The sequence below is a fragment of the Mus caroli genome, unplaced genomic scaffold, assembly GCF_978045245.1.
Source record: "Mus caroli unplaced genomic scaffold, Mus_caroli_1 scaffold_7, whole genome shotgun sequence".
NCBI lineage: Eukaryota > Metazoa > Chordata > Mammalia > Rodentia > Muridae > Mus > Mus caroli.
In genome coordinates, this window is record NW_028227262.1 from 59,209,941 (window position 1) to 59,228,184 (window position 18,244).

The following is an 18,244-nucleotide window of genomic DNA, read 5'->3' on the forward strand; positions in this document are numbered from 1 at the left end:
CATCCTGTAAAAATCTTTGAATGGATCTCCTACTCTATGCCATCTGTTTTCATCAATGGTTCGTTCTGGAGGAAGCCAGGGAAATAACTGTAATAAAATTTAAAAAATGACAACAAATGCTGAATTTTTACCTTTATTTCTCTTGTCTTTAAAGCTTTTCTCATTTGTTGCACATATAACACATGCTGACTTATTTCTTGCCCTGTTTTCAATACTTTGACTCACTAGTCTCCACACTGCAGATTCTTGCAGTGATCACATTTGTTTCACTTTTGAATTTTCAGTTGACCCTCGTTCCAGTAAATAAACCAACCACAAGTGCCTCGCAGCTTGGGGCACTAAACTGTAAGTCCAGGATGTGTCTGTTATATGAGCACTAAAATACTAATGAAGCCACTGTGTAGCATTCAGACTTGCCCCTTGGCATGAGTTGGATATTTATTAATGAAAGTCTTACCTTTCTTCTGAGGGTTTCTCTTCCCTAGTGCCTTGTGTAGAACCTTAGAGAGTTTATATTTTGGTCTATTGGTTTTGTTTTGTTTTGTTTTGTTTTGTTTTTACATGTGTTTAGTTTCTTAAGTATCCAGTCTTCTCTGGAAACAGCTAATCTTTCATGATTGCTTCTGTGCTAACTCTTGACATAATGAGAGCAGGTATTATAAGATGCTATTTTCTCTCCGGTGTCTTTCTAAGGTGGGTCGGTGTAAGAAAGCTCTGGCTGAAGAAGCAACAGAGCTTCTCAGATATGGTCCTATGGGCCTATGGGCCTACCTCTGCAGCCAGGAGGTAGAGGTGATCCTCAGTCCTCTATGCACCTTCCCTGTCAGAGGAGAGCTTGCCTCCAGAGAGTGCTCTGACCTTGGGAATCAAGTGATATGGACTTTTTATCTCCAGTGTCTCTCTAAGGTGGGTCCATGCAGGAGAGCATGGGCTGCAGAAGCAACGGAGCTGCTGATACACATTCCTATGGGCTTATATCTGCAGCCAGAAGGTGGGGCTATTCTGCAGCCATTTGTGTACTGGTCTTGCCAGGAGAGAGCTGGTCTCCCAGGAGTACTGACACAGGCTTACAAACTCACTGGAGGAACAAGCTCCAGCCAGAGATAGCTAGAACATCTAACACCAGGAATTACCAAATGGTGAAAGGCAAATATAAGAATATTACAGAAATGAAGACTATTTGGCAACATCAGAAGCCAGTATTCTCACCACAGGGAGTCCTGTATACCCCCAAAACACTGGAAAAGCAAGATTTGGATTTAAAATCATATCTTATTAGGCTGGTAGAGGATTTTAAGAAGGGCATTAATAACTCCCTTAAAGAAATACAGGAGAGGGGAGACATCTTGGCTCCCAGACTCCACCGAGACTACTCTGCACAGGTGAGAGTGTGGACTACAGAAGCTAACAGCTTCTGGGACAGGTCCTGTTTCAGGCCTTTATCTTCTTCCAGGAGGCAAGTCTGAACACCAGATATCTGTGCACCTTCCCTGAAAGAGGAGAGCCTGACTGCAGAGAGTGCTCTGACCACTGAAACTCAGGAGAGAGCTAGTCTCCCTGGTCTGCTAGTAGAGAATAACAGAATCATGAGAGGAACAAGCTCTAACCAGAGACAACTTTAATAACTAACTACAGAGTTTACCAGATGGCAAAGGCAAGCGTAAGAAACTTACTAACAAAAAACAAGACCACTAACAGAAAACAATCCATCATCAGAACCCAGTATTCCCAACTCAGCCAGTCAAGGGCACCCCAACACACCTGAAAACCTGGAGCCGGATTTAAAGGCATATGTCATGATGATGGTAGAGGACATCAAGAAGGACTTTAATAACTCACTTAAAGAAATACAAGAGAACACTGCTAAAGAGTTGCAAATCCTTATAGAAAAACAGGAAAACACATCCAAAGAGTAGATGTAAAATGAACAAAACCATACTACACCTAAAAAGGGAAGTAGACACAATAAAGAAAACCCAAAGTGAGGCAACACTGGAGATCGAAACCCTAGGAAAGAAATCTGGAACCATAGATGCGAGCATTAGCAACAGAATACAAGAGATGGAAGAGAGAATCTCAGGAGCAGAAGATTCCATAGAGAACATTGGCACAACAATCAAAGAAAATGCAAAATACAAAATGCAAAAAGATCCTAGCACAAAACATCTAGGAAATCCAGGACAAAATGAGAAGACCAAACTTAGGGATAATAGGAGTAGATGAGAATGAAGATTTTCAACTCAAAGGGCCAGCAAATATCTTCAACAAAATTATAGAAGAAAACTTCCCAAACCTAAATAAAGAGATGCCCATGAACATACAAGAAGCCTACAGAACTCTAAATAGACTGGACCAGAAGAGAAATTCCTCCTGACACATAATAATCAGAACAACAAATGCACTAAATAAAGATAGAATGTTACAAGTAGTAAGTGAAAAGGGTCAAGTAAAATGTAAAGGCAGGTCTATCAGAATTACACCAGATTTTTCACCAGAGACTATGAAAGCCAGAAGAGCCTGGACAGATGTTATACATACACTAAGAGAACACAATGCCAGCCCAGGCTATTATACCCAGACAAACTTTCAATTACTGTAGATGAGAAACCAAAGTATTCCACGACTGAAGTAAATTCACATATTATCTTTCCACGAATCCAGCACTTCAAAGGATAATAACAGAAAAAAAAATACAAGGACAGAAGCCACTTCCTAGAAAAACCAAGAAAGTAATCCTTCAACTAATCTAAAAGAAGAGAGCCACAAGAACAGAATGCCAACTTTAAAAACAAAAATAATAGGAAGCCACAATTACTTTTCCTTAGTATCACTTAATATCAATGGACTCAACTCCCCAATAAAAATATATAGATTAACAGACTGGCTACACAATCAGGACCCAACATATTGCTGCTTACAGGAAACCCATCTCAGGGAAAAAGACAGACACTACCTCAGAATGAAAGGCTGGAAAACAATTTTCCAAGCAAATGGTCTGAAGAAACAAGCTGGAGTAGCGATTCTAACATCTAATAAAATCGACTTCCAACCCAAAGTCATCAAAAAAGACAAGGAGGGGTACTTCATACCCATCAAAGTTAAAATATTCCAAGAGGAACTCTCAATTCAGAATAACTATGCTCCAAATACAAGGGCAGCCACATTCATTAAAGAAACTTTAGAAAAGCTCAAAGCACACATTAGACCTCACACAATAATAGTGGGAGACTTCAACACACCAATTTCACCAATGGACAGATCAAGGAAACAAAAACTAAACAGGGACACAGTGAAACTAACAGAAGTTATGAAAAAAATGGATCCAACAAATCTCTACAGAACATTTTATCCTAAAAACAAAACGGATATACCTTTTTCTCAGCACCTCATAACACCTTCTCCAAAACTGACTAGATAATTGATCACAAAAGAGGCTCAACAGATACAGAAATATTTAAATTATCCCATGCATCCTATCAGATCAGCATGGATTAAGGCTGATATTCAATAACAAAATAAATAATAAAAAGCAAACATTCACATGGAAACTGAACAACACACTTTTCAATGATACAGTGGTCAAGGAAGAAATAAAGAAAGAAATTAAGGACTTTTTAGAGTTTAATGAAAATGAAGCCACAACATACACAAACTTAAGGGACACAATAAAAGCATTTATAAGAGGAAAACTCATAGCTCTGAATGCCTCCAAAATGAAACTAAAGAAAGCACACACTAGCAGCTTGACAACACACCTCAAAGCTCTAGAACAAAAGAAAGCCAATTCACCATGAGGAGTAGACAGCAGGAAATAATCAAAATCAGGGGTGAAATCAACCAAGTAGAAACAAGAAAAGTATTCAAAGAATCAACCAAAGGAGGAGCTGGTTCTTTGAAAAAAATCAACAAGATAGATAAAACCTTAGCCAGACTCCCTAGAGGGCACGGGGATAGTATCCTAATAAACAAAATCAGAAATGAAAAGGGAGACATAAAAACAGATCCTGAAGAAATTCAAAACATCATCAGATTTTTCTATAAAAGGCTATACTCAACAGAACTGGAAAACCTGGATGAAATGGACAAATTTCTAGACAGATACCAGGTACCAAAGTTAAATCAGGATCAGGTTAATGATCTAAACAGTTCTATATCCCCTAAAGAAATAGAAGCAGTCATTAATTGTCTCCCAACGAAAAAAAGGTCCAGTCCTGTGCTTTCTGTAATTGCTCAACTAAGGTCTGAAAAGGATTGTTGTTGCTTGCTGGCATGAAGCTGATGGCCCCATAAGCCTGTTTTGTCTTGTGTTGGTTCGAGTCTGGGGCTGGCCCCTGCTCCCATTTCCCTGATTAGGGAAAAGGGTGTTCCCTTTCGTATCTTTCTAGGGTCTGTACTCATTAGCCCAATGTTTTCTGTGTTTGCAATGTGGGCATAGCCCAGTTTCCATTCTGGGCTATCTCTGGGTTGACTCATTTTCTGCCCTGAAATCTTTTGCAAAATGTCCAGGCTTGCCACACTTAAAACAGGCCTTTTGGTCTCTGCTGAACATTGGCACAACAATCAAAGAAAATAAAAATGCACAAAGATCCTAACTCAAAACATCCAGGAAATCCAGGACACAATGAGAAGACCAAACCTACAGATAATAGGAGTAGCTGAGAATGAAGATTTTTCAACTCAAAGGGCCAGCAAATATCTTCAACAAAATTATAGAAGAAAACTTCCCAAATGTAAAGAAAGAGATGCCCATGAACATACAAGAAAGGAAAAGGGTCAAGTAAAATATAAAGGCAGGCCTATCAGAATTACACCAGACTTTTCACCAGAGAATAGGAAAGCGAGAAGATCCTGGACAGATGTTATACAGACAATAAGAGAACACAAATGCCAACCCAGGCTACTATACCCAGCCAAACTTTCAATTACCATAGATGGAAAAAACAAAGTATTCTACCACAGAACCAAATTCACACATTATCTTTACACAAATCCAGCCCTTCAAAGGATAATAATAGAAAAAAACCAATACAAGCACGGAAACCATGTCCTAAAAAAACCAAGAAAGTAATCTTTCATCTAACTTAAAAGAAGACAGCCACAAGAACAGAATGCCAACTTTAGTAACAAAAATAATAGGAAGCAACAATTACTTTTCCTTAATATCTCTTAATATCAATGGACTCTGCCATGCTCTCCAGTCAAGTCAGCTTGACAGGCAGAAGCTTGAAAGCTACTCACAAGGCAAAAGAGTTTCAATGAAGCTCTCCTTCTGGAGTCTGGCGTTCTTTCTAACCCATACATTAATTTTCCATTCCTGCTTTAGTCTAGTGTATGGATCCACATGCTCTCTCTTAGTATTATCCTATTATAAGTGCCTTTTAAGATTGAATTCTGACATAGCTAAAGCCTCCCCCAGTGTTTCAAGATCCCAGAACCCGCCGAGTTTAGAATTCTGTGAGAAAGCAAGAAGGAAGTTTAACCTATTAAGTAACTAATTAAGCATTACAATAGACGAGTAGCTCAACTGGTCTGCAGAAAGAGCCTGGGAATCTCACTGAGATAGAAATCTTTAGTACAGGCTACATTCCATACCAAGAGCAAGTTGGTATACTCTCCTGACAAATGGAGATTCTCCAGATAAAGATAAGAATTAGCAAGGCCTAGGAATTTAGAGGTCTGTGACATTGCATTATACTTGAGGCCTGCCAAGAGCAGTACCCCCTGGTGCTATTAACACTAAAGTGTGAAATCCTTGTCTGTCACTAGGCTGATCCTAGGCAGGACTGCTTATCTCTATTTGTAAACATTTACTTGGTTCCTGCAATTACTTTCAAAGTCATTCCTTTGTATCTGGTTAACCTCAATGTACCTTGTCTGATGTGACTTGCAACTCCTTGTATTCTCTGTACTATAAAAAAGTCTAATGCTCGACCTAACATTACATTCAGATTCAACAAAAACTCTCCTGTTTGCATTTGTCTGTCAATTCATCCTACGCTTTGCTCACCTGCCCAAGAGACGAAGACAAAGAGGCCCAGAGGGTCTGCCGCAGGACTCAACTCCTCAATAAAAAGATATAGAATAACAGACTGGCTACACAAACAGGACCCAACATTTTATTGCTTACAGGAAACCCATCTCAGGGAAAAAGACAGACACTACCTCAGAATGAAAGGCTGGAAAACAATTTTCCAAGAAAATGGTCTGAAGAAACAACCTGGAGTAGCCATTCTAATATCGAATAAAATCCACTTCCAACCCAAAGTTATCAAAAAAGACAAGGAGGGACACTTCATATTCATCAAAGGTAAAATCCTCCAAGAGGAAGTCTCAATTCTGAATACCTATGCTCCAAATGCAAGGGCAGCCACATTCATTAAAGAAACTTTAGTAAAGCTCAAAGCACACATTGCACCTCACACAATAATAGTGGGAGTCTTCAACACACCACTTTCATCAATGGACAGATCGTGGAAACAGAAACTAAACAGGGACACAGTGAAACTAACAGAAGTTATGAAGGAAATGGAGTTAACAGATATCTACAGAATATTTTATACTAAAACAAAAGGATATACCTTCTTCTCAGCACCTCACGGGACCTTCTCCAAAATTGACCATATAATTGGTCACAAAACAAGCCTCAACATATACAAAAATATTGAAATTTTCCCATGCATCCTATCAGATCACCATGGACTAAGACTGATCTTCAATAACAAAATAAATAATAGAAAGTCAACACACACGTGGAAACTAGGATACTGAAGATATAAGATACAATTTGTTAAACGCATGAAACTCAAGAAGAACGAAGACCAAAGTGTGGACACTGTGCCCCTTCTTGGAATTGGGAACAAAACACCCATGGAAAGAGTTACAGAGACAAAGTTTGGAGCTGTGAAAAAAGGATGGACCATCTAAAGACTGCCATATCCTGGGATCCATCCCATAATCAGCTTCCAATCCACTAGCAAGATTTTGCTGAAAGGACTCAGTTATAGCTGTCTCTTGTGAGACAATGCCGGGGCCTAGCAAACACACAAGTGGATGCTCACAGTCAGCTATTGGATGGATCACAGGGCCCCCAATGGAGGAGCTAGAGAAAGTACCCAAGGAGCTAAAGGTAACTGCAACCCCATAGGTGGAACATTATTATGAACTAACCAGTACCCCAGAGCTCTTAACTCTAGCTGCATTTGTATCAAAAGATGGCCTAGTCGGCCATCACTGGAAAGAGAGGCCCATTGGACTTACCAACTTTATATGCCCCAGTACAGGAGAATGCCCGGGCCAAGGGGTGGGTGTGGGTGGGTGGGGGACTGGGGGGAGTGTATTGGGGACTTTTTGGATAGCATTGGAAATGTAATTGAGGAAAATACCTAATTAAAAAAATTAAAAAAAAAAACACCATCAGATCCTTCTCCAAAAGACTATACACACACACACACACACAAAAAAAAAAAAAAAAAACAAACAAACAAAAAAAAAACTGGAGAACATGGATGAAATGAACAAGTTTCTAGACAGATACCAGGTACCAAAATTAAATCAAGATCAGGTTAATGATCTAAACAGTCCTATATCCCCTAAAGAAATAGAAGCAGTCGTTAATATTCTCACAACCAAAAAAAAAAAAAAAAAAAAAAAAAAAAAAAAAAAAAGCCCAGGACCTGATAGGCTTAGTGCAGAGTTCTACCAGAACTTCAAAGAAGATCTAATCCCAGTTCTTCACAAACTAATCCACAAAATAGAAACAGAAGGTAATCTACCCAACTTATTCTATGAAGTCACAATTACTCTGATAGCTAAACCACAAAAAAGACCCAACAATGAAAAAGAACTTCAGACCAATTTCCCTTATGAATATCGATGCAAAAATCCTCAATAAAGTTCTCACTAACTGAATCCAAGAACACATCAAAACCATCATCCATCCTGACCAAGTAGGTTTCATTCCAGGGATGCAGGGATGGTTCAATATACGGAAATTCATCAACATAATCCAGTATATAAACAAACTCAAAGACAACAGCCACATGATCATCTCTTTAGATGCAGAGAAAGTATTTGGCAAAATCCAACACCCATTCATGACAGAAGTCTTGGAAACATCAGGAATTCAAGGCCCATACTTAAACATGATAAAAGCAATCTATACCAAACCAGTAGCCAACATCAAAATTAATGGTGAGAAGCTGAAAGCAATCCCACTAAAATCATGGACTAGACAAGGCTGTCCACTCCCTCCCTCCCTATTCAACATACTACTTGAAGTCCTAACCAGAGCAATTCGACCTCAAAAGGAGTTCAAGGGGATACAAATTGGAAACGGAGAAGTCAAAATATCACTGTTTGCAGATGATATGATAGTATATATAAGTGACCCTAAAAATTCCACCAGAGAACTCCTAAACCAGATAAACAGCTTCAGTGAAGTAGCTGGATATAAAATTAACTCAAACAAGCCAATGGTCTTTGTCTACACAAAGGATAAACAGGCTGAGAAAGAAATTAGGGAAACAACACCCTTCTCAATAGTCACAAAGAATATAACATGCCTTGGTGTGACCTAATAAAGGAAGTGAAAGATCTGTATGATAAGAACTTCAAGTCTCTGAAGAAAGAAATTAAAGAAGACCTCAGAAGATGGAAAGGTTTCCCATGCTCATAGATTGGCAGGATAAATATAGTGAAAATGGCTATCTTGCCAAAAGCTATCTACAGATTCAATGCAATCCCCATCAAAATTCCAACTCAATTCTTCAACAAATTAGATAGAGCAATCTGCAAATTAATTTGGTATAACAAAAAACCTAGGATAGCAAAAAACTCTTCTCAAGGATAAAAGAACTTCTGGTGGAATCACCATGCCTGACCTAAAGCTGTATTACAGAGCAATTGTGATAAAAACTGCATGGGGTACTTTTATAGCGACAGACAAATAGACCAGTGGAATAGAATTGAAGACCGAGAGATGAAACCACACTCCTATGGTCACTTGATCTTTGACAAGGGAGCTAAAACCATTAGGTGGAAAAAAGACAGCATTTTCAACAAATGGTGCTGGCACAACTGGCTGTTATCATGTAGAAGATTGCGAATTGATCCATTTCTATCTCCTTGTACTAAGGTCAAATCTAAGTGGATTAAGGAACTCCACATAAAACCAGAGACACTGAAACTTATAGAGGAGAAAGTAGGGGGAAGCCTCAAAGATATGGGTACAGGGGAACAATTCCTGAATAGAACAGCAATGGCTTGTGCTGTAAGATCGGGAATCAATAAATGGGACCTCATAAAATTTCAAAGCTTCTGCGAGGCAAAAGACACCGTCAATAAGACAAATAGACCACAAAAAGATTGGGTAAGGATCTTTACCTATCCCAAATCGTATAGGGAACTAATATCCAATATATATAAAGAACTCAAGAAGGTGGACTCCAGAAAATCAAATAACCCCATTAAAAAATGGGGCTCAGAGCTGAATAAAGAATTCTCACCTGAGGAATACTGAATGGCAGAGAAGCACCTGAAAAAATGTTCAACATCCTTAATCATCAGGAAAATGCAAATCAAAACAACCCTGAGATTCCACCTCACACCAGTCAGAATGGCTAAGATGAAAAATTCAGGTGACAGCAAATGCTGGCAAGGATGTAGAGAAAGAGAAACACTCCTCCATTGTTGGTGGGATTGCAAGCTGGTACAACCACTCTGGAAATCAGTCTGGCGATTCCTCAGAAAATTGGACATAGTACTACCGGAGGATCCAGCAACACCTCTCCTGGGCATATATCCAGAAGATGTCCGAACCGGTAAGAAGGACACATGCCCCACTATGTTCATAGCAGCTTTATTTATAATAGCCAGAAGCTGGAAAGAACCCAGATGCCCCTCAACAGAGGAATGGATACAGAAAATGTCGTACATTTACACAACGGAGTATTACTCAGCTATTAAAAAGAATGAATTTATGAAATTCCTAGGCAAATGGATGGACCTGAAGGGCATCATCCTGAATGAGGTAACACAATCACAAAGGAACTCACACAATATGTACTCACTGATAAGTGGATATTAGCCCAGAAACTTAGGATACCCAAGATATAAGATACAATTTGCTAAAAGCATGAAACTCAAGAAGAACAAACACCAAACTGTGGACACTTTGCCCCTTCTTAGAATTGGGAACAAAACACCCATTGAAGGAGTTACAGAGGCAAAATTTGGAGCTGTGAAGAAAGGATGGACCTTCTAGTGATTACCATATCCATGGATCCATCCCATAATCAGCTTCCAAACGCTGACACCATTGCATACACAAGCAAGATTTTGCTGAAAGATCCCAGATATAGCTGTCTCTTTTGAGACTATGCCAGGGCCTAGCAAACACAGAAGTGGATGCTCACAGTCAGCTATTGAATGGATCACAGGGCTCCCAATGGAGGAGCTAGAGAAAGCACCCAAGGAACTAAAGGGAACTGCAACCCTATAGGTGGAACAACAATATGAACCAACCAGTACCCCGGAGCTCTTTTCTCTAGCTGCATATGTATCAATAATGGCCTAGTCGGCCATCACTGGAAAGAGAGGCCCATAGGACTTGCAAACTTTATATACCCCAGTACAGGGGAATGCCAGGGGCAAATAGGGGGAGTGGGTGTGTAGAGGAGTGGGGGGTGGGTATGGGGGGCTTTTGGGATAGCATTGGAAATGTAAATGAGCAAAATACCTAATAAAAATTAATGAAAAAAATGTTTAACATCCTTAATCATCAGAGAAATGCAAATCAAAACAACACTCAGATTCTACCTCACACCAGTCAGAATGGCTCAGATGAAAAACTTAGGTGACAGCAGATGCTGTCGAGGATATGGAGAAAGAGTAACACTCCTCTACTTCTGAAGGGATTTCATGCTGGTGCAACCACTCTATCAATCATTTTTGTGTTTCCTCTGAATAAGGGACATAGTACTATCATAAAATCCACCAATACCACTCCTGGTCATATACCCAGAAGAAGCTCCAACTCAGAATAAGGACACATCCTCCACTATATGTGGAGAATTGGGCTGTGCACAGACAGGCTGATCTCCAGTTGAGCTGAGGTCTGAACCTCCAAAATGTTGATAATTCACCTAAATGACACGGTAGGTGTTCCCTGATGCTCCTGGAAATTTGGCTCCTGCCTAGTTACTGCCCCCACAGCCCCCACAAGAGAAACATGGCTAGAAGTCACGTAGGCAATGCCCTAAGCTTCTGACCTTCAGGCTAAACTTTTCCCCAGTTACCTAGCAACAATAAGATAAGACAGCATACAATAAAAATGGCTGTCCAGCCCCTGCTTGCTCTCTTACTCGTCTCTCTTATTCTTACACTTTTACCTCTTACCCCTCACTCACACCCTCTCTCCTCTCTCATTGTATTCTCCTCTCCTCTCCTCTTTCCCTCTTACTCTCTCTTTCTCTCTAGCCTCCCCTCTCTCTCTACCTTCTCTCTTTCTCCCTGCCTTTCTATAATAAAGCTCTAAAGCCATAGAGAGTCTCTGTTCATCAAGATCTGCAGCACTCACTCTTGCCAGTGTTGGGAACCTCTCATCCCTCTCTCCCATAACCCCTGGTGGCATTAGCAAAGCAGTCTGGGGCTTCCAGGTAGGGCTGACCCTTGCCACCCCCGGAAGAGTGGGTCAAAGTCTTAGATGCCCACCCAGGGAAGAGTGGAAGGTAGATAGCAGGCCTCCCACACCTGATTGATTAGAGAATAGGTGGAACTCTGGCAGGGTGTGGGTCTCTTCTTTCCCCTCTTCCCCAAGGCCCCCTTTTTAGTTCCCAACAACTATGTTTATAGCAGCCTTATTTATAATAGCTAAAAGTTGGAAAGAACCCAAATTTCCCTCAACAGAGGAATGGGTACAGAAAATGTGGTACATTTACAAAATGGAGTACTATGCAGCTGTTAAAAACAATCAATCTATGAAATTTTTAGACAAATGGATGGACTGGAAGATATCATCCTAATTGAGGTAACCCAATCTCAAAAGAACACACATGATATATGCTTACTTATATTAACCCAGAAGCTCAGAATATCCAAGACACAATTTGCAAATCACATGAAACTCAATAAAAAGGAAGGCCAAAGTGTGGATATGTCTATCCTTCTTAGAAGAAGTAACAAAATGCCCATGGAAGGAGTTACAGAGACAAAGTTCAGAGCAGAGACTGAAGGAATGTCCATCCAGAGACTGCCCCACCTGAGGACACATCTCATAAACAACCATCAAACCCAGACACTATTGCAGATGCCATCAAGATTTTGCTGACACGAACCTGGTATAGCTGTCCCCTGAGAGGCTCTGCCAGTGTCTGGCAATTATAGAAGTGGATGCTCACAGTCATCCATTGGGCAGTGCACAGGGTCCCCAATGAAGGAGCTAGAGAAAGTACCCAAGGATCTGAAGGGATTTGCAGCTCCATAGGGGAAACAAGAATATGAACTAACCAGTACCCCCCCCCAGAGCTCCCTAGGACTAAACCACCAACCAAAGAAAACAGGTGGTAGGACTCATGGCTCCAGCTGCATATGTAGCAGAGGATGGCCTAGTCAGTCATCAATGGGAGGAGAGGCCTTTGGTCCTATGAAGGTTCTATGTCCCAGTGTAGGGGAATGCCAGGCCTAGGAAGTGGGAGTGGGTAGGTTGGGAAGCAGGGGGAGGAGGAGGGGATAGAGGATTTTCGGAAGGGAAACTAGGAAAGAGGATAGCATTTGAAATGTAAATAAAGAAAGTATATAAGAAAAAAAAAGAAGAAAAGAAGGCAGAAATGTAGTATTAGATGGAAGCTTGATACCTTAGGGATGTTGGAATCACCAGTGATAAAAAGCTCAAAGACCAAGGGCCTACTAGGAAAGGGGATAACATTTGAAGTGTAAATAAAGAAAATATCTAATAAATAAATAAGTAAATAAATAATAAAATAAAATTCCATCTTCTAATTCTGAGACCTCATAACAGGAGTATTCCACCCTGGATGATTGAATTCTCTTTGGAGTATGGGCCATCGCTCCATTTGTCAGGAGCTTCATATTACTGTATGTAAATTATCCAGGAGATGAAAGCAAAACTGCATGTCATTTCATTCCATACAGATGTTAAGTCTTCCTGACTCCATCTGTGAAGAGGAAGGTAGCCATTCAATCTCCACAGGGACAAGAGTCCAGTTCAGGGTTAGCCTCGGGCCCAGTTATGTTCAAACTGCCTATGGTTGCACAGCCCTAACTCCCAAATCTTACTTTACTTCCATATTTTCTTTAAATTCATTTTTTACAGTTTACTAAGAGAAGGAAATCTGGAAGACATAGGTCAGAGAATCAAGATTTCTGGAATACAGGTTCTCCATGTTTTGAAGGAACCTGGATCAAGCATCCCTTCACTGACTGTGTAGATTTAATCAGAAACATGGAAGCTCAAGGAAGGCACCAGGAGTCTCAGAGGTAAGCATATGAATTATGCAGTAGAAGTTTAGTTTGTACTCATTTTGCCTGAGGAGACAACTAGAAAGTTTGTGTTGACTCCATTGTGTTCTGATTAAACTTGCAGGTGTGCCAAGGAAGCTCAGTGAAAAGTTTGGGCCCAGCTCTCTGAGGACAGATGTTATCCAACAGAGTAGAGTCAACTCAACAGGTAAAAGGTTCCAGTGGGATCCCACATGTCCCTGCTCTCCAGTGGGAACTTGTCTCTGACAGTCACTAAAATTGCAGGCTGCAGAGATGCTTTAAAGACTCCCTGTACCTAAGCCTGTGCTGGATCTCCTCAGGCTCAGACTCCACCTGCCTCATCCCTTCCATCTGAGTAAGTGCCCTGAGTAAGCACATAATCAGAAGGTGGCTGGGACCCAGGCAGGCTGTGGGCGGAGGATCTCTGGAGATGCAGGGGGAGTTTCAGCCTCTGCCATGGGGAAGCTGAGTCTGAAGGCCCTCAGCACAGGGTACTGTGTGCTGCATCAAGTACATTTTCTTCCTGGGGTATTCATTTCCTTTAGGTCCTAAACTTACCTAATTTTATAAGATATCAATTAATTTTAATTTCAATTTTTTTCTGAGCTAAATACCAAATTTACCTTATCATCCATAATTTGTATAGTGTAATTACTAGAAGTTTTCAGAAATGGTCCTTTGCATGCATCTTGAAAAGTACTGTTGTTTTGATTTCAAATTTAAACAAATACATTTAATTTTGCGTCTCTTAATTATGCACCATAAATGGAATGGTGTTGATACAGTGGCTTCTACAGGATGAATACTTAGAAGTTCTAAAAGCCATTGAAAAAGAAACGGGTAGTATGTTCAAACCTCCCCTAACAGAGTGCTCCTTGCTGTCCTTTATAGACTGGAACTTTCTTAAGAGGCTTTCCATTTACCTGTTTAACTTCTCAAATTATGTCAGCCCTTAGCCTCATTCTACTGGTAGGAGTAGTCACATAATTCACGATGGTGATGAGGTAACAGGACATGGATTGTTAATAAACAGCGAGTATGGTCCTAATGGACATGATATTTGTGTTCATTAATCTTTTCTGTGTTCTAGTCATTGAATAAATTTGCTTTATAATTTCTGATAATACAAATGCACTGGGAGGGAGGGCAGAGCTGATTAGCAGCAAGGCCGAGCCTCTCAGGAGGCTCTGGGTGATGAGGGAAGGAGATTGTGCTGCAGCACTATGCAGGGTCCATGTTGATGGCTGGAGTCTGTGCTACTCTGCCTTGCTGGGGTACCCGTTCCTTCTGTTTCTGGAGCTTTATTTAGAAACACCAAATAATAATATTCCCACTGCCAGTCTGAGCATGAAAACACAGCTACAAAGGTTTTAAGATTTAAAAGTACAGTTCTTACAGTCTTTCAAGAGCAGCTGCCCTCCCTCAGTCCAAGGGCTCTTCATGTTTGCTCATCATATCCCCAAAGTTCATTTATTTCTGACGTCTCTGAAAACAGTGCTGGCATCTTCTGGGTGACTTTTTGCCTTCCACGATATGCCAGCCATTTCTCTCTCGAGTCTTTCCAGGTTGAAGTTGGGATTTGGCCAAAGGTAGACATCCTGACTGAGTAACAGCATACTAAAGCTGTTGACCAGTGTCACCTACCAAACCCCTCGAGCTGCTGATCCTATGAGTCATGGTTGTCCATGACTTGGAAACCTATGGAATGACACAAAGTCTAAAGCCAGGGCCTCCTTGACTCAGCTGTACAGGAAGTTTCTACTTTTCTGCCCTGAGCAGCAACAGCATTTGTAATCGACTTTAAGTGAGGACTGCTCAGGTTCCTCTTTGTCATTTCTTGTTCCATACATGATTCCTTTTCTAATCTGCCCAAATGTCTTCCTTTCCTTTCCAGGAGTGTAGGCTCTTCTACTGGAACCTGTTTCAGAAATGAGTGACCTTTCCTGGTGCTATCTATAATATGTACAGAATTTCCAGTCTCTTGAAAGAAGCCTGTTTTGTTATATTGTGCAAAACGCAATCATAGTGCATGGTGTAATAGATTGTCCCAGGTTTGTCACAGCTTACTCTCTCCTGCCCTCTCTGATAGATGAGTGTCCTTTAATTCTGCATATCAGAGAGTGTGGTTCCTCTCTTAGCCCATGCTCAGCCAGGAAGGTGTGAGCTGCTGAGGCTCAGCTGGGAGGGGACAGGCTAGAGAATTCCTTGTGGCTTATATCTGAGGAGGGTCCATACTCACCAGAGTTTTTTCTCTAGAAATTATAGAAATCTGCATGCCTTACTGATTGTTTTTGTTGTTTGGTTTTTCAACATGGGGTTTCGCTGTGTAGACCTGGCTGTCCTGTAACTCACTATGCAGACCAGTTACGTCTTGAACTCGAACATCCACCACCTCTAACTTTGACATGCTGGAATTACATTGTCTGCCACCATTGCTCAACACTGATATTTATGAGCTAAAATAATATAGAATAGTATAGTTAGTGAAATTTGGAGGTAACAAGATTCCTCTGGTCAGAGGAATGTTATTTGTATCTTTCCTGGTAGACAGGTGTTCATCATGGCAAGCAATCATATCAGTGTACGTTTTCACTTGCTACTGCAGAATTTCACCTCCAGAAAGAAAAGGATTCCCAGTGCTTTCAAAGCCAGAATCTCTGAAGCCATGATGTTGAGAATATCACTCAGGAGTCACAGCCTCTGTGCCTGCCTGACTTTCCTAAGGGCTTCAGGTTTGCAAGACTGATGTTTCTGAAGTGACCCTGACATTGGTACAGCCCACATCTGCTCTGCAGAGCTGACAGCACACTGTTTCATTGGCCTGACAAGGGGGTGTGTTCATAAAGATCAAGTTCCTTTTTGTCTATTTTCTCTTTTCTTTGTTCCTGCTTCTTGTTTCCGTTTCTCTTTTATTTACTCTTTCCTTTTCTTTTCTCTTCTTTTCTTTTCTGATTATCTCAGTGTAGTTATATGAAAATGCACATTTCCAGAAGCAAATGAGAGAAAGCATTTTAGAATTCTCATACCTCTTAGTCAGCTACTGCCAACGAGCATATTATGCCATCTACTACTTTAACTTTACAGGTGTAATTTCCTTCCATGAAATGAAGTGTATAAAAGATTCTCCTGCCCCTCAGTGTACACAGATCACAAAATTACATCTGGAGTGTGAGCTCCCACTGGCATTTGTCCCATTAAGCAACTGCCACTTTCATTAATCATTGAGGAATAGAAGTATATCTTTCTGCACCCTACTATGTTCTGAATCTTGTGGCTGGAATTTACAAAACAAACCCTTAAGTTTTATAAAGAACTTCCTAATAAAATTGGAATAATTAAGCACCAACCATTATATATATGTATACATATGTATATATGTGTATATATATATATGCATATATATATATTGATCTATCTAGAATACATGATCCATAATTTTATAAAGGATTAACCTTTTCTAAAAATGCTACAGATTTTTTTTAGGATGTCTGCTCTGTTAAATGTTTTCACCAACTATCTGCCTCAGGTCTCATGCCTTAACCAGTACACAGTACTTGTGATTTTGATCCCCTCTACATCTCCCTAGTATCTTTCACTACAATAGCTCATGCTCTAAAGAAGTATAGAACAATTTCACCCATACTCTTAACTTTAAGTGATAAATGTTAACTCTGTAATGGGAATTTGTTTACAAAATTGCATGCACCATATGCTTGGTGTCTCTGCTACACGGTATCATGCTAACTTGACACAAGCTAGAGTTATTTTAGAAAAGGGAATCTCACTGGAAAATGCAACCAACAGGGTAAACAACTGGTACATTTTTTTTGATTGATGATTTATTTAATATGGAAGAGCCCAGCTCATTGTGGACATTTCCACACCTGGGCTGGTGGTTCTAGGTACAACAAGAATGTAGATAGAGGAAGCTATGTTGAGCAATGTGGTAAACAACACTAGTCAATGCCTTGTCCATCAGTTCCTGACTCCATGGCACTCTCTTGAGGTTTTTTTTTTTTTTTTTTTTTCAGCTTCCCTGAATGAAGAACTACAAGCTGTATGGTAAAATAATCCCTTTCTCCTCAGATTTCTTTTCATTATGCTATTTTAGCACAGCAACAGAAGGCCTACCCAAGACAGAAATTGGGACTAGGATATGGGGGTTTCTATGACAGACCTGACCATGTAATTTTTGAAGGTTGTAAAAGGGTTTGGGAATTTTAAGTTGTATGATGCATAGAATGCTGATATCTTAGTGAATTATTCTGTGTAGTCTAAGATATAATGCTAAGACCAGTGGAGAGTATGGACGCTTGTCTTAGGAAGACCAAGAGGGAAGTTTAAGTATCCCTTAAAGATTCTATGAGGGTCATTCGTATCTTAAGAACCACTAAATTGAATCATTTGCCTTGCTGGAATAATTAAAAACTTCTGAAAAGTGTTTTCTTGGTTTCAGCACAGAGACATGCTGGTTCAAGTACAGTTGAGACTGCATCTCCTGATTGAATCAAAATGGGTAGCTTAAGAGTCTCTCAGGTTGTACTGGTTCTGAAGGCTGGAAGGGATCAGGGAGTGATCCCTAAAGACAGCCAAGAAGAGACTATCAATGAAGCTTCAGCTCACTTGAAGTACAAATCCAAGCAATCTGAGATGTCAGCATCACAGGATACCTACCAAGGACAGCAGCAGCTTCTGTGGGGTGAGGCCAATTTGAGTCTAGGAGACAAGCTATGTGTGCTATGGAAGG